Source organism: Macaca thibetana, chromosome 4, assembly GCF_024542745.1.
Source record: "Macaca thibetana thibetana isolate TM-01 chromosome 4, ASM2454274v1, whole genome shotgun sequence".
Classification (NCBI taxonomy): Eukaryota; Metazoa; Chordata; class Mammalia; order Primates; family Cercopithecidae; genus Macaca; species Macaca thibetana.
In genome coordinates this window covers 70078737-70106010 of record NC_065581.1, presented here as the reverse complement: position 1 = coordinate 70106010, position 27274 = coordinate 70078737, and the positions used below count along the sequence as shown (strand labels likewise).

Here is a 27274-nt window from a genome sequence, read left to right as displayed (position 1 = left end):
TCTGCCTATGGGCTAAGATTATATTCACTGAGACTTGGGGCTTTGTTTTTCTTATGTTACTGTGGCAAAACCTAGTCAGTCTACCATGAAAGATACAATAAAAAAATTCATGTCACATCTAATACTTTATTTTCACCTCAGTTAATACTACAAAAAATAGGCAAGGTTCAGGTTAGAGTCCCCAGTTCATCAAAGAGAAAGCTAAGGCTCAGAGTCAACAGACCTGATAAGAATACAAACCAGAGGTTGAATCCAGTTCCAGCATTCTTTCCTTGTAAGTTGTTTGTAATAGATAGAAAGTGAATATAAGCATGGACCTAATAGTAGGGAGAGGATTTAGGTTTTAAAAGGGTTTACTGCAGCGTAATCTTGTTATGGTCACTCCTAGGGACACTAATAAACTGGATTTGAAAAATTGCCATTGCATTCTGTTGTCATCTGTTATATTGTATAATATAAAATAAAAATAAAATGGATTTGTATTTACTACAAATTCATTTTAAAATTTAATTTATGAAGCTGCTTGGTAATGTTAGCTTAAATCTATTAAAATTCTATTAAAATCATTAAATTGTTTTGATGACTAAAATGAAAAATATTTAAAACACATAATGTATATTATAAAAGATTTCATTAATTATATTTAATAATATTTTGACTCATTACCAGTGAAGGAAAACTAAAGCCTATTTATTAATGCTGTTATTTATATAGTTAAAACTTCTACTTCTGTTCTATAGTTTGACCTTTAAATCTTCTAAGTATTTAATGGCTGCTGTTACATTATCGGAAGTCAAGAGTGCACTTTAGCTCAAAATACACCTAAAATGGTTAAAATGATCAAAGGTTTTTGAAGAATTTTTTGCAGAAGCTAGACTGACTAGCCTTTCACATGAACAATTTTAAACTAAAAACAATATTCACCCCTAAAAAGAGAGTTTTGTATTCCAGTTTTTATTATCTGTAATATTTTCAAAGAAGCAAGAATATTTCTGGTTTCGTTTAGTTACAGTATAAGGAACATGAAAATAAGCAGAAGCCCCACTCCTTCGGTCTGAAAGATATTGAACAGGCTTGGGGCAAATCAGCTGCATTCCACTGGGTACATTATGTTCATTTCTGCATTTGGAGTTGAGTCTCAGGGAAAATTTCAACTCAAGGGCATGGCCTAAAGGAATATCAATTCTGCTTGTTTCTGAATGACCCTGCAGTATCCAAACTCATCTTACCTGTCCATTAAAAATAGCAGAGTTTTTAATAATAGTATAATTGAGATCAGGTGCAACTGTTATTGCATTTTTATATAAAGAGTATTAATAGATATTAATAACAAATGCATATCACTGCCACATCATGAATACAGTTAACCAGATATCAGTGCATGAACTACCTGGAAATTTTGAGCAGACCATGCTTAGAGAACTGTGGTTATTTATATCAGATACTGAGAAGAAAACTGATCTCCTGGAGGACAGCAGATATAAATAGCAGTAGAAAGAGGAGCAGGGAAAGGAACAATTGTATATGTGAACAGATCAAGTAGAATGTTTGCAACCCTTATGAACTTTGAAAACTATTTCCAAGATTGCATTACAAAAGCATCTATTACACAGGAAAGTTTCACTGCATTAAGTTTAAGAGAAATACAAATTATTTGGCAATCCTTGAATTGCATGACAATAAAAATTCAAATGACCTATTTACAATAAAGAATACTGAAGCTATCTTCTAACCAGGGCTCCACTGTGACTCCACTCCTAGAGAGATTCTCTACCCCTCCGCCCACCACAAGTCACTCTAGAATACTTGATAACCAAGTCTAGAATTCATCCCCAAGCCAATAAACCTTCAGTTGCTTCCAGTATTACTGTATGAAGACAGTTGAGAGCCAGTGGGAGATACAGGCTCATCGGCAGGACATGAAGTGGGTAGGTTGTAGGTAGTAGCATGAACAAGTTACTTAACCATCTGATATTAAGTGACCCCTAAAACTTAAAACAGAAGATTATGTCCTTCAGACTTAGGGGACAATTCAGTTAGATTTATCTGCTTTTCCAGCAACCACCAGATTTCCTGTTCTTTCATAACATATTCTTAAGAAAAGACAGAAACTACCACCAGGAAGTGTATTTGTTTGCTTGGGTTTTGTTTTTTTCTCGTAGATCTGTAAGTGATCCTGAATCATTCCTTTATTAGTTCATACATCAGCTAATGGGGTAAGCTATGTTTCCTCTCATTTTGTGGCTTTACAGTACATCAAGACCACAATAACATAATCTAAGGTATGTCTTTCCTATTCTAATGCTCCAAAATTTTGTTACTTAAAATGAAGATTATAGACCAGAAGCACTTGCGTAACTTGGAAGCTTGTTTGAAATGCAAATTTTTATTTTCACCTCCTCCACCTCTGTAACCTACTACATCAGACCCTGCATCTTAATAAGAATCCCAGGTGATTCATAAGCTCACGTAAATTTGAGAAACACTGCCCTAAGAGACACTAGGACCCTTACTTTCCCAGGTGAGAGAGAATCTCTTCACCTTTGGGACTCTTTCTTACAGGCTGGCTCCCAAAGGTGATAGAAAGTCATGGGGTGCCATCTCTGCAAGTAAACCACAAAATCTTCCTGGCTATTCATTATTATTAGAAAAGCCACAGAAAAGGAAATATTGTGTTCTCTGATGTGACACTTTGACACCTTAACCATGGAGCTTCTTTTCAGAACACTTTCACTGGGCAATCTGACATTCAAGCTCATGCCAATCAAAGTTCAACTCATTGCCTATTCAGCTTTTCTAAACATCCCAACTCCTGTATTTCACCCCCAGGAAAAGGGCAAGACATCACTGACTTCACCTAAATTCTCATCTGCACTCTCTTCCCTAATTTCTAGGTGACCAATGTTGTCCTGACACTTTTAAGTTTTTCCCCAGGAAAAAGCCCTCTAATGGTGTTACTTTGGCACCAAGGGTCATTACACTGCAAACACACTGAACAACTCAGAACAATTCCCAGGTCTCCCTCCCAAAAGATGCTCAATCAGCATCAATAAAGTTATAATTAGAGGGCAGGTAAAGGAGACTGGAGAAGGAGACAAACGCTAACAGGACTTAAGGGCTTAGCAGCTGAAATCCTTAGGGATCTACCTATAGGGTTCAGGGCATAAAATGGCACCAGCAGCTTGCTGACATTTTCAGCACACAATCCAACTTTCTAGAATCTTTTCATTCATCTGCATAACTCTGCTTGGAGAAGTCTTCATTCACCCTATGATACTCTTGTCAGAATTTCATCTCCCTTATGGGCTGGGTGAATATAACTCTATCACTCAACTATATCCTTTGCCTGCGATCTCTCCCCAGATCCTCCACAAATCCTGCCATAAAATTGCTATTTGGACTTAATCTTTCTTTGAGAATCTCATTTTAGCTTTCAATTCAGATAACCTACGCAGACTTCTTCAGTCTCCAAATGTAACAGGTACTCAAGGCAAATGTAACATCTGCAGAGAATTTCAGTTACTCCCTAGTAGGGAAGTTTCTCTCAAGACAAATTGAACCTGACAGCCACTCTGAATTCCCATCTTCTTCTCAGAATGACTCAAACTTGGTCTGCCTTCACATCGTTCCCCCAATTGCTTTGCTAGTAGATCATATGTTCCCTGAGAACAGGTCCTCTGATTTGTCTCTTACTTCCAGTGCTTTAAACTGGCAAATAAGAAGTACTTAGCAAATATTTTTGAAGTGAAGATAGTTGGAAAAATGACAGTAGCTCTCCGCAATGTCACTATCCAGGGAAGACACTGAAATTTATTGAGAAGGCTATGGGATTACTGTAATAAACACTTGGAAAAACAATTTCTCTGGCACCTCAGTTTGTTAGTAGCCAACACCTTGATTTCAACCAAGTGAGACCCTGAGCACATAATCCAAATAAGTCTTGCCTACACTCCAGACCCCAAGAATCTGTGAAATAATAAATTTACGTGGTTCTGAGGCACCAAGTTTATAGTATCTTGTTACCCAGAGCTAGATAATTAATATAATAGCCTACACTTACAGTGCTATAAATATTCTGAAAATACAATAATTAACTTTATTTTCTCATTTTATAGATTTACAGTGCATGAAGTAGACTCTGAAAGACTTCAGGTCCTGGGACTATCGAATAGTCAGTAGAGCTGCTGTGGGAATTAACAGTTCCTCAGTCCTAAATCCTCAGCTGACTGAACAGACCGTCTGCAGCCCCACTGCCTTCTCTGATACAGAAACAAATTATTTAGGTGACTGTGATTTTCTTTAAGTGTTGTATTTGTAAAAGTGGTTTCTGTATTATCATTTCTAAGAAAGAATAGGTTTTAAAATGAAATTTAGTGAAGCGGCAAAGGCTCAGACTTTCTATTATGAAATGAAGGAAGTTCAGAAGCAATAGAGATGAAGCACAGTAAAAGTAAAATAAGCAGTGAGTGGAAAGGTCATTGAGAGAACACGATGTGGTAAAATTTAAGATTTTTTTTCCTTGTCTTTTGTGTTGGCCCCATAACACACCACAGATGGTTGCTTCAGTCCTTTGGACATAGCACTATTGTTAGACTTTCAGCAGAGCTACTCCAAGGAATTATGTAGCTGATTTCTATAATTCCCCCACAATTATATCCTTTTTGCAATTCTCACATTAATTCATAATTCCTTTTTTTTGATTTAAAATAAGCTTTATTTCCAAGAGCACTTTTAGGTCCACAGCAAAATTGAGCGGAAGTACAGCGCTCCCATATACCCCCTGGCTCCACACAAGGTAGAGCTTTCTCCACTGTTGAGATCCCCCACCAAACTGGAACATCGGTTACAATCAACGAACCTACCCTGACCCATCATTATCACCCAAAGTCCACGGTTTACAGTAGGGTTCAATCTTGGTGTTGTACATTATATGGGTTTTGACAAATGTATAACATATTTACATAATAATAGTATCACATGGAGTAGTTTCATTGCCTTAAAAATCCTCTGGGTTCTGCCTCATCATCCCTCCTTCTCCCTAACCCCTGGCAACCACTAATCTTTTAACTGTCCCTATAGTTTTGCCGTTTCCAGAATGTCATATAGTTGGAATCATACAGCACACAGCCTTTTCAGATTGGCTTCTTTCACTTAGTAATATGCATTGAACATTCCTTCATGTCTTTTGATGATGCAATACCTTATTTTTTTGCCCTGAATAATATCCCATTGCCTGAATGTGCCACAGTTCATTAACCCATTCACCTACTGAAGGACATCTTGGTTGCCCTAATTTCTTAATTTTTTTTTCTATGTTACCATGCAAATTATTGTAATTGACCATGGAAAATAATGTCATAAATCAACACAACAGCAGAAAGAAATAAAGAAACATAAGATATTATAAAGAATATGTGAACTTACATATGTAACAAACCTGCACGTTGTGCACATGTACCCTAGAACATAAAGTATAATAATAATAAAAAAAAAAGCAAAAAAAAAGATTATGTGAACTGAAAGTCTTACCAGTTTATTAACATACTGTTTCAGATATACTAAAAAATAGTAAACGGACAAAGTTGAGAACCTAAAGTGTAATATAATATTTCAATATATTTATAGTAATTTAGAGAATAATTTTTTTTTACACACCAGAATATCTGGATTCTATAATGAAGTCTCTGGGAATTGAAAGCAGCCCAAGAAATTCTCCTGGTGAATGATGTCACAAGGGCCTGAGGCTGTTTTGAATCTGAGAAACCTGGAAAGTCAACATTTTGAGTCCTCTCTTGTCAACAGATTATTTTTGCCCTGTAAGGTAGTATTTTTCAAACTTTTTTCACCCAATCCATAAGTAACAAATTTTGTATTCTTGCTCTCCTTTCCTCTCCTCTGCCCCTCTACCTCTCCACCTTGCACCTTCCCTGCAGAGAAAACTGAGACAAGTTTCATGAAACAATACTTACCCATAAGTATTATGAAAAGCACAAATATAAGAAAGTCAATAGGGAATGTGATTTCATTAGCATTTAAATGTAAAAGGAAATGTTTCCAAAATAAATGATACGAAAGTAAACAAACAAAAACCAATATATAGTTCTCTATCCATTAAATTGATATCAAACCCTACTAATGAGCCAAAATTCACAGGTAGAACACCACCCTCCAATGTCCACCCAAGCCTTCTCTCAGACACTCTCAGGAAATGCTTCTAACTGCACCAGGCTGGTGGCTTTCCAAGAGAAAAAAAAATCCCCTGTGTTTTCTGGATAGGAGTCACATACCTTTATCCTTGGTATGCTGTTGTCCCATCAGAGGCAGTGCTAGCTTTGTTTGATTGCTGATTAGACATATCATAACAATTACATATTTTTTCTCCTTTTATTATAAATATTCTACTAACATTAAATAATATATATGATGAAAGTTATGATCAAATGTTACTACTAAAAATGAAACCTGACTGAGCTTGGTGGCTAATACCTATAATCCTAGAAATTTGGGAGGCCAAGGCAGGCAGATTACTTGAAGCCAGGAGTTCAAGACCAGCTTGGTCAACATGGTGAAATCCCGCCTCTACTAAAAATATAAAAATTAGCTGGACGTGATGGCGGGTGCCTGTAATCCCAGCTACTCGGGAGGCAGAGGCAGGAGAATCGCTTGAACCCGGGAGGAGGAGGTTGCAGTGAGCTGAGATGGTGCCACTGTTCTCCAGCCTGGGCAACACAGTGAGTGAGACTCCATCTCAAAAAAAAAGAAACCATGGTGGGAGGGATGGCATTGGGAGTTATACCTGATGTAAATGATGAGTTGATGGGTACTGACGAGTTGATGGGTGCAGCACACCAACATGGCACAAGTATACATATGTAACAAACCTGCATGTTGTGCACATGTACCCTAGAACTTAAAGTATAATAAAAAAAAAAGAAAAAAGAAAAAAAAAAAGAAACTTTGTTTATTCATCATACAGTTGACATTCTTTAAAAGCTCTGTATTACAAATATCACAAATAGTGTCACGTCAAATTGAAAGTATTTTTTAAAAGAAAATGATAATACTTTCACGTTTATACATTGCCTATGTAAATTTTTTCCTTTGAAATCTTTTTTACATGTAAGCATAATTTATATTGTTAATTCTACACTTTCTCATTTTACATTACTTCATAAGCAGATGATCATATCTTTTCTTAGCAATTTATATTCATCATTTTTTGTCAATGTAAAGCACACTACTATTGAACCATAATTTACTTAATTATGCCCCCTATTATTGGACACTGAGATTGCTGCCACTTTTTAATATCATACATAACACTGCTAACATTCTTTTTACAGAAACATTTTTCTTGTTTTCTTGGGTTATACTCCTGGGAATAGAATTCAAGGGTCAAAGGGATGATATATTTTGGAGCTTTTGATATATTCTGACAAAAATTGTCAGTGTCACAAATCTTATGTTAAAAATTTGAATTGGGGAAATCCGTGTGTGTGTGTGTGTGTATGCACATATGTGTGTGAATCTTAAATTGTGAGTTTCATGTTTCTTAAAAAAGACTATTAACAAAAGAAGAAACAAAAATAAAAGAAATATCCATTTTTGAAGTTGCTATGCTAGTTATACACATTCTGCCATAAAAATTTGTTTTTAAATTATTTAGCTTAAAAAAATAAATATTGTCTAAGTAGTTTTTCAAATTTATTTAAAAATGCCAGAAAAATGTTAAATTTCTACTTGTTATATAAACAAAGCTTTTATACAAATTACAAGAGAAATGAAAGCTTCTTCATTTTTCAAAGCATCTAAAAAACTACATTTATAAAATTCTTAAAAATAAAAACAATCCAATTTGCTTAATAGAAGACTCTTCTAATAGTCACCAATAACAATCTGAATTCTAAATCTAGAGGAATGACAAGTTGTATTGTGCTTGAAACTCACTAATTCAAAACTTTAAGTTTTAAAAATAAATGAAAAATAGTTCCTAAAAATTAAGATTTTTCTTTGATTATTGAAAGATATATAGTCATTTTTATGAAGATAGTTTAAAGACACTGTATTTAGTGCATTATTAAGACATTAAAAATATCAGTAGTTCTCTATTTTATATAAAAAGAATAACTCTTTTAAGAGAAACATTGGAAGTTGTTTATTATAATAATGGCTTCAACCTAATCTTCAAAATATGCCATTTGAAAACACCTAAAATGCAAATAATGTCTTCAACACTCTTCTTGAAAGAAACGGTAATTCTCATATTGGATTCTGCTGAAATAAAATAATTATGAAGGTGCAGCTTTGTCCATACATGTCCTGAATTATATAATTCTTTCGGGAGATCCATCCTACAAATACCGCTGATTTTAAGTTTAAATATAGGTTATAATAATCAATTATCATTAGCTGTTTAGTCTAAGAAAAGAGTTTTTTGATCACCAAGTTATCCAACAGCAAATCTTGCATCTTGAATTTTTTTCCAGTATGTTAGATATTTGTTAAACTATCCACAAGTAGTCATTGGACTTCTTTTCTGACCAATGGCCTTCCTCTTGTGCCAATGTAGAAGGCTTAGGTGCTGAGCTACAGAATTTGTAACTGTGCACAGTTAATTAATTGATACTAGAATTATCATGAGGTTGAAGTGAAATTGAAAATAAGATTAAAATAAAGAATCATAGAATTAGAGTCCCTTGATTTTACAGCTAAGAATACTGATCTGTGAAGAAGTTATTCTGTTACTACAGAGCCTAAACTGGCAATCTTAAATTTTAAATTAAATTACTAAAATTATATGACAGAACCTAATATTATTGCAGTTTGTGATGTATAAATTGCAATATCATCCACCAGTTTTTCTGGGCTTTACTGCAATAAAAGGTTATATGCCTATGAAGTAGAATAATAGCTTGTGAGTAAAAAAGATCAATCTTAACTGGGTATCAAAAGGGGGATTTGAAACCACAGCACAACTAAAAGTCTCAAACATCAAATGAAATCAGCTATAACTTCAATGCTACATTAAAAAAATACTAGTTATTGAACATGATTTAAAAAATTTGTGTTAAGCACTTGATACCATATTTTAAATATGAATATATTATGATAATATTTGATTATTCATGAGACTACCTCATTTTAGATCAAGCAATAACAATTTAACATTCAATTAAATAACATATTTCAGTCTTGAACTTAAGAGGGAAATCACAGTATTACGAAGCTCCTCTGAAATCAAACTTACAGCTCGCTTCTCACTTTGACTTTAATTAATTTTTAAATATCAAGATCTAATCTCAAGCCCATCCCACAGAATTACCCAGGTTGGTCTTTTGTCTTCATTCTCTTTCCAATGTAGCCACTTTATTGCCCAAACCAACAAGTCTCTTGTCCTTCCTTGTCCCCTTGTCCTCCCTTCACACCCATTTGGGAGAACTTCAACCCTGTGTAAATTAAACTGTCCTCCTCAGCTACCTTATACCTGAAGTGTTGAGCAGAGCACTAATGGAGAAAATGACATAGCCATGTGGATTGGAGGAAGTACAAATTGGAAATCTTCAACCTCATGGGGCTGCAGGGCTGATGCAGGATCTGTTCCTAGGCAACTCATTCCTCAATTACCCATTAGAAACCATTAAGACGTACAGTTGCTGTCCTTGTTGTCCTCCTCAGCACTTAGGAGCCTCTTAGCCACACTTACCCAGGTTTTCTTTCTTCCTCTTACACTGGAGATTCAAGGTTAATACTTTCACATATTCTCCAAATTCCTCTTGCTGCTGACTTCTCAGAAGCTTGCTTCAGCATCTCCTCTCTTTCTTATACTGTCTGTCTCTTACCTTTGTATGGCTTTAAACTTGCTCATGACTCTTCCATTTTTAAAAAGATAGACATAAAGTCTAACTTCTCCCTAACTCAATGAGCATCACTGCTTGAAAGTATTTTACATTTATCTTCCTTGGTGCTCATACACTCCTCATCCATATCTTTCCACTAAAGCTACCTCGTGTTATTCCTCAATGACCTTTATATGGCTAAATCCAGTAAGTATGGCGGCTCTTACTTTACTTGACATCTATAGCCTTTGAAGTGTTTTTCTTTACTTCTACAGTGCTGCTATCGCCTAGTTTCACTTCTCCTTGTTTTTGGTTCCTTCTCTTGTCTCCTTTATTCACTCATCCTCCTGTTCCTAAATGTTGTATTATTCATAGTTCTGTCCTCTTTTCACCCTACACAACTCACCGTGGCTTAGTCACAGCATGGCTTAAGGCTACCCTTAAACTTATTTCTCCAGCTCAGTTCTTTTCCTAAGTTCAAACCCTCTCTAGTCCCATGTGAATGTCCAACTAGCATCTTAACCCCATTTCACAGAAAACTGAACACACCTTATTTTTGCTACAAAATCTACTTTCCTTCCTGTTTTCACATCTTAGTGAAGGGTAATACTTTTCCCATAGTTGTCCAGGACAGAAACTAGAGCATCCTCCTCCTTTCTTTCCCCCATTTTCCCCACCTCCTGATTCAGTCCATGCCAAATACTGTAGTTTCTTCCCCCTTCTCCCACCTCAAGGACTTGCAAGTCACTTGCCACGCTTTACTTTGTTTAAGCCCTCATCATTTCTTGTCTAATGTGCCTCTTTAGTACTCTTTTCTTTGAATCTTGCTGACCTCCAATCCATTCTCACTGTGACTCTATAATCATTTTTCTGAAATGCAAGCCTGAGCACATCACATCCCTGCTTCAAGTCCTCCAGTGATTCCTGCACTCAAGCATAATGGAAAAACCAATTAGTTTGACCCAAAGGCCCTTTATGATCTAGTCACAGTGGTTTCCTCTCCACTTTCATCTCTTCAGTCATTCCCAACTGAAGATAGACATAAGAGCAGGCAAAGTCCTTAAATAAACAGTGCTCTCTTTCACTTGCTAGACTTCACATACTCTGTTCTTGTTGGGCAAGTTCTCTGCCTATTGGCACTTCTCTTTAGCTAACTAATTCTATCCTCCCACCACCTCCTCCCCTCCCCACATATACAACCACACCCTCCCCTGCAACTGATCCTTTGGGACTAAGCCCAATTTCCACTTCCCCTCCCCTTCCTAATGCTACTCCCCCACTCAGGCTTCCTCAGGTTCCTGTAGTATGTGGTCCCTCTTACCCTGAGCCCACCTCTGTCAGATCACTCTTCACTCTGCACTAGAAGTATCTCTGTATCTATTTGCCTTCCACACTAGATTTCATATTACTTAAGGCAGGGACTATGTCTTAATCATCTTTGTGACCCCTATACCAACTGTAGTTGTTGGGGATTGTATTTTAACCCCTTACTGAGGTTCCAATTCCAAAGAAAAAAAGGGAACATGTGATTCAATTACTCTTGAAAACATCTTCAAGTTCAAAAACTACAAAATCAAAGCAGCAATATCTAGCTTAGGTTTTTCTGAGCACTAGTTTGTTTTAAATTATTCTAAAACATGATAACTAATTGAACTGTACTCATTTACTCACTTTCCTATTTTCTTCTTGGTATTTTCCTTCTCACTTCTCAACACGTTTGGAGGATATAGTTTTTTAAAAGTTTGTTCCTTGTGGAAGGACTGGAAGTTGTCTCCCCAAAATCCATTCTCTCCTTGTTCCTTAGTAACAGAACTTCTATATTGTTGGGAGCAACCTCTTGTACACTTAAGGAGGAGACGAGTGACAGAGTGGGGCTTCTTGAAAAGTACTAGAGGAGAACTGGCTTCACTTGAAGGCACACACATTTTTCCTTACTCCTCTTTTCTTTGTCCTCATGCCTGAAATGTGCATGTTGGTGAGAGCTTAAGCAGCCATTATGACCCATGAGGCAAACTTGAGGATGGAAATCACACACTAAAGATAGTAAAGAGGGGGAAAAAAGCAGCCTGAATCACAGATGTGTAAGTTATTCCCATAACAGTGTTGGAATACCTATACCCATAACTCATTTACATGAGAGAAAAATAAACCTTTATTGTATTGAAAGACACTGTTATTTGGGATAGCTTTCATATGGAGCCAAGTCTAATAAAAATTCTTGGATCCACTGCTTTTCTGCTTCTAAATGACAACTGCTCTGCCTTCTGAGACCTTTCCATCTCCATTGTGCTTTGCCCGTGTTGTGTGTGCCAGACAAATCTTGTGGCTTTCCTTGAATAGGATGAGAAAAACTAGTTAGCACCCAATATGCTATCTCTACCCACCTGAACCCTCATTTTCACTAAAACTTTTATCTGCTTACTTATAACATCTATCTGTTTCTTCTAATCTGTGGGAATTTGGAGGTAGAGCCATGGTTAAAACAGCTGGAGTCCCTCCTTTTCAGTATCACATATGTTAAGCCATAAATAGAATCAGAAAGAGAAAAACACTTAATGAGAAATATGCAAGAACCATATGAAGAAAGCTTTTAAGATGCTTCTAAGGGACATAAAATACATAAATAAAAATGCATACTATGTTCTTGGATAAGAAAATGTACCATAAAAACATTCGTCCTTTCAGCTAATTTGTAAATGTAATAGCACACTGAAAGTTAATACCTTTTTTTTTTCTCAGAACAAAATAAACTCATTCTAAAGTTTATATGGAAAAAGAAACAAACAAGAGAAGCCAAGAAAATTCTGAAAAAAAGTGTAATGAGGAATGAGTAACTCTACCACATAAAAACACTATAAAGCCTCAGTAATTAAAATGAGATGAAGCTACCGCATGAATAGAGATGTAAATTTAAGAAGCAAAATATAAAGTTACAGACACAAAAAATACATGAAATTTTGGTGTATGATAAAAGTGGCATTTCATATCTGTACAGAAAAGATGAGCTATACAATAAATGATGCTAAGAAAACTGGGTGACCATACAGAAAAAAGTTGAATCCCTGTCTTACATCACACCAGAGCAAATTCTAAAAGGATCAGATAGTAATGTAACAAAACCAAAAAACAAAAGTACTAGAATAAATGTACAGGAAAATTCTTTTTATAACCTCAAAGTGGTGGAAGGCCTTTCTATTACCTAAAATTTAAGTGCCATAATAGAAAAACTAATAAATTAATCCATATTAAAGAAAAACAAAAAAATTCTAAATAGTTGTTTAAAATATAAGTAAAGTCAATAATATGAAAAATATTTACAATTCAATTAACCTAAAAAGGACTAATTTCCTTGGCATATATGCAGCTCCCACAAAATATTCACTTATCTTTTATTTATTTATTATTTCTTTCTTTATATAGTGACAGGGTCTTGCTCTGTCACCCAGGCTACAGTGCAGTGGTGTGTTCATAGCTCACTGCAGCCTTGAACTACTGGGCTCAAGTGATCGTTCCACTCAGCCTCCTGAGTAGCTAGGAGTACAGGTTCACATCACCATGCATGGCTAACTCTTTAATTGTAGAGATGGGATTTTACTATGTTGCCCAGGCTGGTCTCAAACTCCTGGTCTCAAACGTTTCTCCCACCTCAGCCTCCCAAAATGCTGGGATTACAAGTGTGAGCCACTGTGCCTGGCCCTAATATCTACTGAAGGCAGTAAAAGCCAACAACCCAATAAAATATAGGTCCAGTATAAGAAAGTAAATTTGTTTAGAAAAATACAAAAACTTCTTTAATACCTGAAATAAGTTCTCTCTCATGCATAAAAAGGAAAAGCAACTTCATTTTCACTTCATTGAGCAAATTCCAAAAGTTTATTAACACAGAGTTGACAAGATTGTAGATGAAGAAACCCTCTTTATATTATTGGTGGAAGTAAGTACTGCTAGAAATTCTATTGAAGGCAATTCAGTAGTTTCTTTTAAAATTAAAAACTCATAAACCAGGCCAGGCATGGTGGCTTACGCCTGTAATCCCAGCACTTTGGGAGGCCAAGGCAGGAGGATCACCTGAGGTCAGGAGTTTGAGACCAGTCTGGCCAACATGGAGAAACCCTATTTCCACTAAAAATGCAAAAATTAGCTGGGTGTGGTGGTATGCCCCTGTAGTCCCACCTACTCGGGAGGCTGAGGTAGGAGAATCACTTGAACCCAGGAGGCAGAGGTTGCCATGAGCCGAGATCATGCTACTGCACTCCACCCTGGGTGACAGAAAACAAAACAAAACAAAACAAAACTCCTAAATGCTTTGACTTTACATTTCCACTTATATAATTTTTTCTTACAAATGTATTAACCCATGTATAAAAAGACACACCTACAAAATTAGTCATTGCAACAATTATCTATAATAGAAAAACACTGGAAATACCTTAATTGCCCTTTAACAAATAATGGATATTCATTAAATGGAATAATATATAGCTCTAAAAAATGAGGGAGCTCTTAATGCACTGATATGGAAAAATCTATGATATATATTAAGTGAAAAAAAGAACATTGCACAGTACTTATACTACTATTGTGTGTATAAAAAAGATAAGAAAAATAAAAATATATTGGGAAGTACATGTTCACTTTATACATTTGCGTACTTTTTGATGCTTGGGTCCTTAAAATATGCTACCTAGGCAAAAACCTAAATAAGTATTTATTAGTAAGATAAAGAAAGAAAATATATCACTGAGAACTTTAGAAATCTCAAGACCTGTGTAATTATGTACCAGGAGATGTCATATTAATGAAGTACAGAAAATGTCAAAAATAAAAGGAAATGTCTTTCTTTGCTTGTCTTGAAGGCCCTGATGACTTCTGAATACATTCACCAAGGCAAGTGTTGATACAATCTTTTTTTCTCTCTAGCTAATTTCCAGGGAACAGAAGTAATACCTAATCAAAGAACATTACATAACTTCCTCCAGAGTAGGAAGACCTGGCAATTTTCAGAATTGCTATGGACCAATGACTTCTGTGTACCTCTCATTGTCCCCCTTTTTGAATGGAGTGTTCACAGGATAATCACAATGAACATTCTATTCAAAAGGTGGCCAATGAGAGGCACACAGACCAAAGTACTCCACTATTACATGTTGGCAGTGTGTGTTGGGGGGCATTAGATAACTTGTCTTTTAAACTAACAAGCCTCCAGATCAAGAAGAACTGCATCTGGAACAGGTATAAATAACAAGATCCTGGAGTTTGAACTTGATTTCATACTTATTATTAAAAGTATGAGAATTTCCCAAAATTATATTTATATATATAAAATGAGACGGAAGTAAGCTATTTTGTGTGTGGGTGGCATGTGAATAATTGTGATCTAGAAGGTGGAACATGGTATATTGCATTATTGTTTCTAATATTCTTTCCCATAACTATACCATATGCTATATGACTTTGCATAACCTAGCACTAGAATCAAAGGATATTTTCCTTCCTAACTGATATTAGGCTTGGCCATGTGACTTTTGCCGACAAGTAGTATGTTAGCAGAAGTATACTAGCAGAGGATTAAAATGTTATTGCCAGGTTGGGCTTTGGTGTAGTTACTCTGCCTTTTGCCATGAGAAGACCCTGCCTCATATAGCTCCTGGTCCAAGAAGAATGAAAGAAAGGTGCAGTGGACATAGACCCAACCTGCAACTTAAGGCCATGAGAAGACTCTGCCTTATAGAGCTCTTGGTCCGAGAAGAACGAAATCAAGTTGCAGCAGATCTACACCCAACCTGCAACTTATGGCCATGCCCAGCTGAAGGCAGCCTAGATAAGCCAAACCTCAGCTGACACCAGCCAAACTAAGAGGAAGAAATAAATACTTCCTGAATACCTCTCAGGTTTAGGTAATATATTATGCAGTATTATTGTGGCAACAGCTAACTAACATACCAATCCAGAAACCTGAGGCATTATTGAAGGAATACCAGTTGCTAGCTATTGATTCTAAATTATTTTAGAAGCAATCATTGTAAATCACTGCTATATGTCTACAAAAGTAAAAAAGAAATCCAGAAAAATTGTGAAATCAAAGTAGCTGCCCTCAGAAAACAACAGGGATATTCTCTGAGAGAGATGGACACTGAGTACATAAATGCCATCACTGAATTTTCATGTGAAAACATTTTTAACTTAATATGAAGAATAATGTTTAGATATTATGAGATGACAATCTTACACAAACTGGTAATCATACTTCAGAGATGGGCTTGACATTTTCTGCATTTTTAATTTCCCCATAAATCTTGATCAAGATGTAAAGTAGGAATCTCCAGCCCAGGAGCTAAAAGTGACGATGCGAGAAGTTACTGCTCAGAACACCTCTCACTTTTTGTCCCTCTTGCCCCAGTGGCAGGTCATACTGAGACCCTGCTGTGCTACATGGGGTATATGGTTCATCACAGTTTAAAATTAATGGTTACATTTACTCAGTTTCAAGAAAGTGTTTTCATATTTAAGGACTGAAGTATTATAGTAGTAAACCAACTGACTTGTATTCCAAAAACAAAAAAAATCACTTCTCTGCATGTCACAACTAAGAGTGATCTGAATGGTTTATCTTTAATAAGTAAGCCTCAAGATTGCTTGAGCCCAGGAGGTTAAGGCTGCAGTGAGATTTGATCACACCACTGTGCTCCAACCTGGGTGACACAGTGAGACCCCATCTGTAAAACAATTTGAAAATATTTAAAAAGCATTAGAACTAAGGCTTTCATCTTTTTTTGCTCCTGCTTTTTGTATCCTCTCTATTTTATTCCTCGCTGTTCTTTCTTTCCTTTAACTATGAAAGAGAATTAAAGATAATATTAAATTTTCTTTGCATTTATTCAGCAACATTCATAATCTGTTCTCCATTCTTTTTTAATCATCTGATCATCTCCCCTATTTGCTGTGCCTGCACCGGCAGTCACCTTTTACAAGATTTTTTAAAGGTGCTCTGTTTACCTTGAACTTTAAAATTTATGAAAAGAAGCTGTTTGTTGTGAGAATATGGCAATATTAAAAAACAGATTTTTATCTATACTTTGTAAATACCTAGGTTTTTCTGGTAAGTGTAAGGGCTCATGTTATTATTGTGAATTAATTTTTTTTTAACCAAACATCAATTTTTTTCTTAGATAATGTGAGATGAGGATTTTTATACATAAGAAATCCATTTATTCTGCCTGTAAATTACTTTGTGATTAAGTCATTTTAGAAAACTGTGCTAAGAAAGCTATGACTGTGATGTGTCCATTTTTGTCATAAACTATCTGATAAATGTATAACTGATTTTGTAGATGATTTTCACTATAAAATTCAAATATTCTAATCCAAAATGGAGGTTGTTACTAAGAATAAAAGACACATACTATCTTTGGTGATTAAACACAATCATTTTTAAAATGTTTAATTGACAAATAATAACTGTGTATATTTATGGGAGATGATGTGATGTTTTGATATATGTTTACACTGTGGAATGATTATATCAAGCTAATGAACAAAACGGCTACCTTACATACTGGCCACTTTTTTGCGGTAAAAACATTTAAAATCTCATCTTTTAGCAAGTTTGAAACATACAATGCTTTATTATTATAGTCACCATTCTGCACAACTGCCCACTAAAGCTTATTCCTCTTGCCTAATTGAAATTGTCTACTCTTTGATCAACATCTCCTCCTTCCCTTTCCATCTCCCTCTCTCAGCCTCTGGCAACCACCATTCTACTCTCTACTTCTGTGAGTTCAACTTTAAAAATAATTCTTATACAAATTCTCTTTTTCTACTATGCTTCTTCAAAACAAGCCATGTCCCCCACATATACTACTTTTAAATTAATCTGTGGAATTCCCCCCAAAACAACAACTAATATGATTAATCAGTTTTGAGGAAACTTGTACACGCATAGGAAAAATAATTAAATGATTACTACTTGATCTTCATTAAAGATATTAATAGTTTACAGATTTGGGGAACAGATGTATTAATAATTAATATAACTCAATGTAATGTTGCCATCAACTAGATTATAATATAATTTCATACTGCATTAAAAAGTCTATTTGAAAGGATACCAAATTCTCTATTAAGTTTTTTTCTTAATAGAAACCACATTTTGGGGAAAAACAGAGAAAAAATTCTAAGTAATAAATACATCCTCACTTTAGTACATAAGAAATAAATTTTTAACGTAGTGTATTCTTTAATATAGGTGGTTAATTTTATCATGGGTGAACCAATACATTACTAGAATTATGTTGAATTGTTTATATGGTTTCCCTTCTCTAATGCAACCATGTTATGAATATATAACTTGTATTTCTGCACTGAAGCCTATGGTAAGTTAAACAATATATTTTCTATTTGATTTAAAATACCTCTTTTTAACTGAGAGAGACCCAGACAGACAGGCATTTTGTACAAGCATGAGCTGTTACTTATTCATGAGTAAAACCACAGGTCCTCAAGTCTATAAAGTAATGTGGGCTTCATTCAGCTTTGACTTTTACTTCTCAGCCATGGCACTCGTGTACGGTGGCCAAGGAGGGACACAAGGGGCATAAATCTCTCAACAGAGCACATGTTTTATAGCTTTTCAAAGGAATCCTCTATTTCTCATATTAAATTCACACGTGGTGTGTGTGTGTAAGTCCATGGACAATTTCCAAGCACTGGGCTACTAGAAAAAGTTTCCAGGGGGCACTTACAACTGCTGCAATTACCCCTTTTGTATTCTAGGAAGAATACACAAAGAACTGACTATCCTACAGGTCAGAGGGGAAACTCCCCATTGCCTTTCAAGTAAGTTTAATCCTGCAAGTTATTTATAAAATTATGTCTTTCTTTGAATAAAAGAAGCAAAAGAAAAAAGAAGAGGAAATTTTTCTTTGCTTTAAAAATATTAGAATGACAAGAAGCATCTATTTAGTGTATTCAAGTATACTTTTTTCTTCTTACAGGAATTGGCTTGATTTTCCTTTCCTTGCCTTTAACCACAAAAGTAGTATTACTACCAAGTTTTCCTAGCATTTTTGTATCACATTTCCTTGGTCATATGGAGCTATTTTATATGTCTTACATAAAAATGAGTAATTCCAAGTCTCTCTAAAATAATTAGGGAGAAAACCACAGAGAAAACATCTATATAAAATACATAAACATCTATAGAGATAACCGACTTGCAAATAAACCTGAGTTTCTAAATAAGAAAGCATGTCAAAAGAAAGTTAATTACTTAAAAATCACATTACAACATTAGCAGACAATGGAAGTGCAGAAGATGTAATAGACCTTAATTTTAGCATAGTAGCTCGTGAATTCTTATTTGAAAAACGAATTCAAATTAGCTACGATGGAAGAGTTATCATCTGCACTAAAATAGCCAGAAAGGTTGTAAAGGGAAGGTAATGATGAATGGCAATGTATTGAATCATAGACTTTTTTTGAAAAATTGCTCCAAAATCCAATGGATTTTAAAGTACTTAAGATACCAAACTATTTATATGATCACCTGTGATGAAAAAAAGAAAGGAAGGAAAAAAGAAAAGAAAGAAGTAAAAAAAAGTGAGGGGAGAAGAGAGGTTCCTAGGCAGGATTTATGTGTTCCTTGCATGCATTCATAGCATGAGCATTGCTCCAACAGCAAACCCTAACTATCTGTGAGATTTATACCCTATATTACATATCATAGCAAAGCATAACATTAAATATTAGATGTTTATCCAGTATTCTTCCTCCTCTTTCTCATATTATTGCCATATATAAAGTAAAAGGTATATCAAGATTCATGGTATAGAATAGAAACAAATAAAAAAGAAAATTAAATACCAATTACTGTTAATAAGTTAACACATACTCAATTTTTACTATGTGTTAGGTGCTCTAAGACTTTAATCCTGAAATCTTACTTCATCCTAAAATAATTTTTAAGGGTAAGTACCATTATTATTTCCATTTTAAATATAAATAAACCATGTTCTTTTATTTTCACATTCCAGTAAATTGCAAAGCTAGAACAGAAACAAAAGTCTACCAAAATCGGGCTGGGTGTGGCGGCTCATGCCTGTAATCCCAGCACTTTGGGAGGTTGAAGTGTGAAGAATCCTTGAGCCCAGGGAGGATTGCTTGAGTTCAGTCTGGGCAGCAGGGTGAAACCCCATCTCTACAAAAGATACAGAAATTAGCCGGCTGTAGTAGCACACAACTGTAGTCCCAGCTACTTGGGAAGCTGGGGCGGGAGGATCACCTGAATCCAGGAGGTCAAGGATGCAGTGAGCTGTGATCACGCCACTACACTCCAGCCTGGGTGACAGAAAGAGACCCTGTCTCAAAAAAAAAAAAAGTCTACCAAAACCTAATACTCCTTTCACTGTACTACTTTGCTATTATTATTATTGTTATTATAATTATTATCATGCTTAATTTCATGGGATTAACAGGGAAACAAACATGAACATATTAATAAAATGTCAACAACATGGTCTGAATAGTCATGTTTACGACAATAATCTGAGCTACGCCAAAGGAACAATGCCTCCCATGATTGCCACAGGTGTGAAGTCCTGACTCTGATTCAGCCACCATGTCAGTTCACTTCTAGGTGGAGCATCTCCAAACTTCACCATCTGATGAGATTGATACAAATGAAGACAATGAGATTTAGAGAGTCTAAGAAACTTCTCCAAGGTAGTTGTGGCAGAATCAGGATTTAAACCTAGGTGTTCTGATTTGAAAGCTCTTGCACACAACCACTCCTAGACAGAGCTTTTCATAACTGGATGCACAATAAATTGCAGATTATGATTGGCTTAGAACTTCAGAGAAGGGGAAATAACTCTTGGCTGGAAGGGTCAAGGATGGCTTTTAGACAGGAGAAAGGTTTTATTCAGAACTTTGAAAAATTCATAGAACTAGTGGACAGAGGTGGAGCAAAGGGACAGTATGCCTTGCATTATCTTATAGTTCTGGAGATCAGAAGTCCAAAATCAGTCTCCCTGGGCTAAAGTCAAGATACCAGCAGGGCTGGTTCCTTCTGAAGACTCTGAAAGGACAATCGGTTTCCTTTCCTTTTTCAGCTTCCTTGGCTCAGGACCCCTTCCTTGTATCACTCCAGTCTCTTGCTTCTGTCATCATGTATTAACTCTGATTCTCCTTCCTTCTCTTTTGAAGTCCCTTGTGATGACGCTTGGCCCACCTGGATAATCCAGAATAATCTTCGCATCTCAAGATCTTTAATTTAGACACATCTGCAAAGTTCCTTTGCCAAATAAAGTACCCTATTCCCAGACCCTGAGGACAAACATACAGCCATCTTTGGGGGCATATTTTCAGCCTACCATAAGGTAGGACAGCCATAAGGTTCACACAGCCTGATAGCCCTCCTTGCCCAATTGAAGACAAGTGAGAAAACAGGGAATTAGCATGATTGAAGTAATATTTTTGGTCAAGTAATCTGGGGTTTAACTGGCGATTCATCTACAGCAGTGATTCTCAAAAATTAGTGTATAAAAATACATTTTGTGTTTGTTATAACACAGAGGTTCCTGGGCCTCTTCATCACTGAATCTGTGATGAAGATACAGTATTTATGGGTCTGTGGTGGAGTCCAGGAATCTTCTTCTTGAAACAATCCCTACAGATGATTCTGATGCAGGTGGTCAAAGATCATTGTTTGGAAAATGCTGGACTATGACATGTAAATGTCTTCATAAACCTACATTCACTCTTTCCCCAGTCCATGAGGGGAATGAGATCAGGACTTAAAAAAACAAAAAGTGAAAATCAGATGTGTATTTTAAGCTTATTTACACATTAGTTTGTCTGTAAGATTTATCACCAATCTAAAATAACAATGCAACAAAATTCACTCTTTTAGGCATAAAGGGAAAAAAAAGTTACCTGTTTCTAGAAGATAAAGGGGAAGAAGACATCCGAGAATTACATGTCTCACTGACTGAATATTTACTATGTGCTGGGTACTGTTCCAAGCACTATATAATATTAATTTTTTAAATCCTCACAGTAACCCTACATGTTGATGTTACAATCGCTGTTTTTATGGATCAGAAAGCTGAGGTGTAGAGGGATTAAATAGCTTTTCCATTATCACATAGGTAGAAAATGATAGAACTTCTTTTGGTTATTGTCTGTCTGGCTTCTAAATTCTTACACTTTTGACTTTGCTGCTTTGTCTTCCAAAGAATGCTCATCTACAGGAGACTAACTACTCAAAAACTTAAATATAAAATCTACAATCATTTAATAGATATTCCTGATTCTTTTAAGAAGCAGCAGCAATGGGTATTGAGAGAGGGAAAAGCAATGGACTTAGAACTAGAAGTTGGGATTTTCTTCTGATTTGGAGCCCACTATCCCTGGGACCTTGAACAAATCCCTTAATCTCCATGATCTGCATTTTCTCAGTCTGAACATAAGAAGACGAGACAAACTAATCCTTAAAATATCTTATCATTCTACATTTCTAGGAGTTTTATGAGTATAGTAATTATGACTCACATATCACTCCGCACTGATGATAGCATGGATTCCTCATAGAAGGAATTCTACATGTTAGCAGAAACCTCTTTGGCTGAAAAATGGCTAAGTAGGAAAGAAACTGCAGAAAATCTAGGTCAAACCCCCTCTAGAATCTGTGGGAACAAGGGAAAAGAAAATAGCCTTTGCAATCACTTTTTCCAAGGACTCAGCAACACAAACAACATGATATAGGTGAGAACCACGGAGGAATCAAAAATGCCCTTAGAACCGGCAACAATTAATTTGGTAGATTCAAAACTGAAACAAATGCACTAATTCATAGAGAAGTCCTTTTCTGGGAGTTTTGTCATCTGTCTTTTTATATATAATGTAAAAAAAAGCTTTGTAATACTTGAGTATCCATCCATTCCATGGCAGGTTAAAAGCAGCTAACTTGCCAGAAGGTTAAGTGGACTGTGCACTTAGAGCAATAAAAAGCAATGGAGATGATACTACAACTACAAAAAGTTGAGACACTGTGCACAGTGTCTGCAGTTTCTCAGTATGGGACAAAGGACACTGCCAGAGGCCACATGGTGGCGTGATGATGAGCACTGCCTTGTGCATGCCTAACAGATATGGCGGCGGGTCATGTCTCTAACATTGACTCAAATGTTTGCTGAGTCCCCACCAAAGTTTAGTGTACATATTAGGCATAGAAAGGATGAGGATGAAGTGAAATATGAGATTTTGCCAAATTATTCGATGACCTGAGACACTGGTGATAGACTCCAGCTCTGTGGTCTCAAGACAGAGGGCCCCAAGTCTGGGGTGTCAGTCCCTGAGTAAGTGCCTCGGGAGCGGTCTAGAGAACTGCCTGCACTAGAGGGTTCTGGAGCTGGTGCTGAGAGAGCGAAACTGCACTGTCCAATCCCTGAGGAGTTGTTTGAGGAAGCAAAGGAGTTATCAGAGAGTCAAGAGAGGAACATATGGGAGCTACCCACAAAGGGCTCATTGGGCCACCACTGCCAAGAATAGGTGCCACCTTCACAGAGAAAGAACCCTAAGCAAGAGGCTCCAAAATTAGGACTTTAAAAGTGCAAGGCTATGGAGTCACATAGACCTGGCTTTGAATCCTGGCTTGGCTTGGCCATTTAGTATCCAAGTTTTTCATTAGCCAAATATCTGTATCATCTCATTGTTAAGAGAATTAAATGGAATATTGCTGGTATGCAGCTGAACTTTGGTTATTAAATTTTTTTTCCTGTTACTTCATCATTATTTAAGAATATTGGGATGTACTCAGAGAAACCCATGAGAGAAGGGTTTCTGAGTGTAGTTATCTTTGGAAACAGCAGGTAGAATGGAAACAGCAAGGAATGCCTAATGCAGAGAGATCTCTGCCTCAGTCTTCCACCTCAATGAGCATTGTCAGTCTTTCAAAATAAGCTTCACAGTGAAGACAGAACACTTTTCCATCAGAAAAGTTGGTCTAAATATCCGAACGGGCATTCAGATTCCTGCTGGTTCAGGGCAAGATTAGAATTTTCCAATTTAGACTGCAGGTTCTAAGGAAGTAGAATTATATCTTATCTATTTATGCCCCACAGATCCCAACAAATAGGAGATTCTCAGTAAACAGTTATTGAATGAATAAATAAATAAATGCTAAATATAAATACCTCTACCTCTCTCCGTTTTTTCCATTGACAGCATTTTACATCCATGTTTCAACAATTTCTTAGGAGTTATTTTTATAAAACAAATTTAAACTATCTTTACATTTCAATACAAAAAGAGCAATTGATATACAATAGCAGGCTTAAAATGGAACCTATAATGGAAACTGAGGAGAAACTATCATTTGTTTAGTCTCTCCTTGTCTAGGTACCCCAAATGCGTGAAAATATTTCAAATAAGACCGTAAGATGGAGCAGAGGCTGGGTGCGGTGGCTCACGCCTGTAATCCCAGCACTTTGGGAGGCTGAGGTGGGCAGATCATGACGTCAAGAGATCGAGACCACCCTGGCCAACATGGTGAAACCCCATCTCTACTAAAAATACAAAAATTAGCCAGGCATGGTGGCATATACCTGTAGTCCCAGCTACTTGGGAGGCCGAGGCAGGAGAATCGCTTGAACCTGGGAGGCAGAGGTTGCAGTGAGCAGAGATCACACCACTGCACTCCAGCATGGCAACAGAGTTAGACTCTGTCAAAAAAAGAAAACAAACAAACAAAAAAGAGCAGAAAGGAAGAATCTCAAGACCTGGCTTAGTTCCTGAATCTCCAATTGAAAACCAAGATAAAAGGAATGCAGCTGCTGCTTAATGCCACCAACTGCAGATGGAAAACTGGCAAGCAGAACATGCAGACCAGCAAAGGGAGAGGCATACATTGTAACATAATTAACTATTCATGCCTTCTTAGGATCAACTTGGAGGAACTTTCTTAGAAGATCATGGATTTCTAAAGGAATTTAGAATCAGTAAATACTGACTGCCAGGGGAACCTCAGTTTCTCAGGAAAGTCATTCAAGGCAAATGTTTAGCAATACAGGGTAAAGAAGAGAAGGCTTTTCATAACTCTTCACCCAAAGTCAATTTGTAAGAATGTAAATGAACTTCATGCATGAGGTATGTATGCTTTGGGGTGGCCATAGAGGGTGGGGATCCTTGCCCTCTTAGACATATGCAGGTAATGACTGGCATATGATGTTTGGAAGAAAGAGCTGTGTGAGGTCATACTGTGCAAGACTCTAAGGCAGGAATCTAGCTACTCTTGGTACTACTGTACTGTAAAAGCTGAGTGAACATTCCACTAAACAAATGATCCTTAATAAATAAATTTTTCAAACACCTCCTTAGCGCTAGGAATATTTTTCATGCTTTTGGGAAATGGATTCATAAAGAAAAGTATTCACTCAATTTTTATTTCTGTGGTTTAGATGGATGATTAAAAAAATCTACAGGCAGCCTCATGGAGAGCGATTCTAAACTAATGACTTAATTTATGTTGTGCCTATCACCCCTTATTTATGTGGTTGATGCTAAGATTGAGAGCCCCAAAGCCCCAAATAAGTGAATAAAGGCTTTATTAAAGACTGTACTAAAAATAAGTGTTTTGACAATACATGTGTTATTTTCTAAAATAACATCCAAGAATGTTCTGTCATGATATGTTATTTGGTAATTAATTCCTGTGAAATCTAGAGTGGTCAACCATTTCCCTCTCATTTTAAAACATTTAAAAATTTTTTGACACATAATAATTGTACATATTTATGAAATACAGTATGTTTCAATGCATGTATATGTTGTATAATAATCAAATCAGGGTAATTAGCATATCTATCACCTTAAACATTTATCATTTCTTTATGGTGGGAACATAAAAAGTCCCTTCTTCTAGCAGTTTTGAGATATACAATACCTTACTGATGATTGGCTCAACCATTCCTCTTAAGCAGGCCATTTATAACCTGGGTGAAAGAAGACTAGGTGTTAGATATTCAAATTGTCTAGATCTGCTCAAACTAAATAATTGGCACTTTCTGCTGTGACACAGTTTATGAAGTTCATCAGATTATGCCAGTGAGATTCCACCACATGGGGACTCATATTTTGTCGAGAATCAGAAACATGCTCACAAATGAATTTCAACATCTTTGGGAATTATTATCACTCCCTCCATTAGAATGCAAACTCCATAGGAGCTGTTTTTCCCATCCCTGGAAGACTCTGGCGTGCAATATGTGTTTAATAAACATTGTGTTGATCAAACGCATGATTGAATTTAAGTTGCTGCTTTGAGATAGCATTGAGGAAAGTGGTTAAAGCTGAGCAAAAAGTTCATACGTCATTTTATGAATACACATCCCTGCAATCTGTTCTCTAAAGGGTGCTTTTGCGAAAACACAATCTTCTCTCTTGTCTCACCAAAGTTGAATGCTTCTCTCAAATGTCAGAAAACCTAAATATGACAGTTCATGTCTGACATCCAACATCCACTTAATAGATAGTAATTAAACACCTACTATACACGGCCATAAGTCACTAATCCAGTCTTTCCTATGTAAAAAAAAAAAAAAAAAAAAATTCAATCTTCTATACAAAATATGGTACCCAGGATTAATTGATAAATAGTAAAGCTTCTCCTGAAACAATTAAAGGCCATGAAGAAGCCCCTAGAGCCACATTTCACCCACTGCTTTTGGTACTACAAAAGCCAAATGAATATTCAACTAAGCAAATGCACTTAAAACCAGGAATTAAAACAAAAGCCTCCTTGATGCTAAGGGTAGCTTTTCATGCTAATATGGTAATTCACTCATAAGTAAATAGATAAAAAATATGACCACACATACTATGCCTTACACATCCAAATAATTGCTTTCCTGTATGAAATAGTCACTTTGTGAAGTTATGCATTTATTCTTGTGAACAGTCATTTAAATATTTCAGAATCAATTTTTACTTTTTTCAGAAGTACGTACTATTCTTTTAAATAAACTTAAAAGATAAATTTTATTTTGAGGGGCTGTGAAAAATCAGTTGGAATTCCTTATGATAAACAACATACATAATCAAGATGAGCAATGACATTTGAGTTAAGAACAAGATGCAACTATAACATATTAGGAATTTTTATGTGGCTCATAACCTGATTACAAAGGCAAATCTAGAAGAGGAACTCTGTAATATAGTCACTGACTTAAGTAGAAAGCTTATTAGATTATTGTTAAGATCAACAGTAAAAAGTATAACATAAATATCACAAATATTTGAATTTTGATATATATAACAAAGGAAAATTATTATATTTAGATATAATATTTCTTAAAAATGAAAAATGGAGATTATATTAATATATTCAGATTTTGTAAAATAATTATCCTAGTTAATATTGGAATATCATTAGAATTTCA

General features: G+C 35.8%; 1 protein-coding gene and 1 long non-coding RNA gene across 5 annotated transcripts in view; both read right to left on the bottom strand.

Moving 5' to 3' along the window:
• KCNQ5 (potassium voltage-gated channel subfamily Q member 5) overlaps nt 1-27274 on the bottom strand; it is a 567929-nt gene that overhangs the window by 448714 nt on the left and 91941 nt on the right. The window lies entirely within an intron of this gene.
• LOC126952150 (uncharacterized) overlaps nt 8135-27274 on the bottom strand; it is a 48201-nt gene continuing 29061 nt past the window's right edge. Inside the window, exon 4 of the long non-coding RNA XR_007724804.1 lies at nt 8135-25828. This is a non-coding gene — a long non-coding RNA (uncharacterized LOC126952150). The remainder of the gene's footprint in view (nt 25829-27274) is intronic.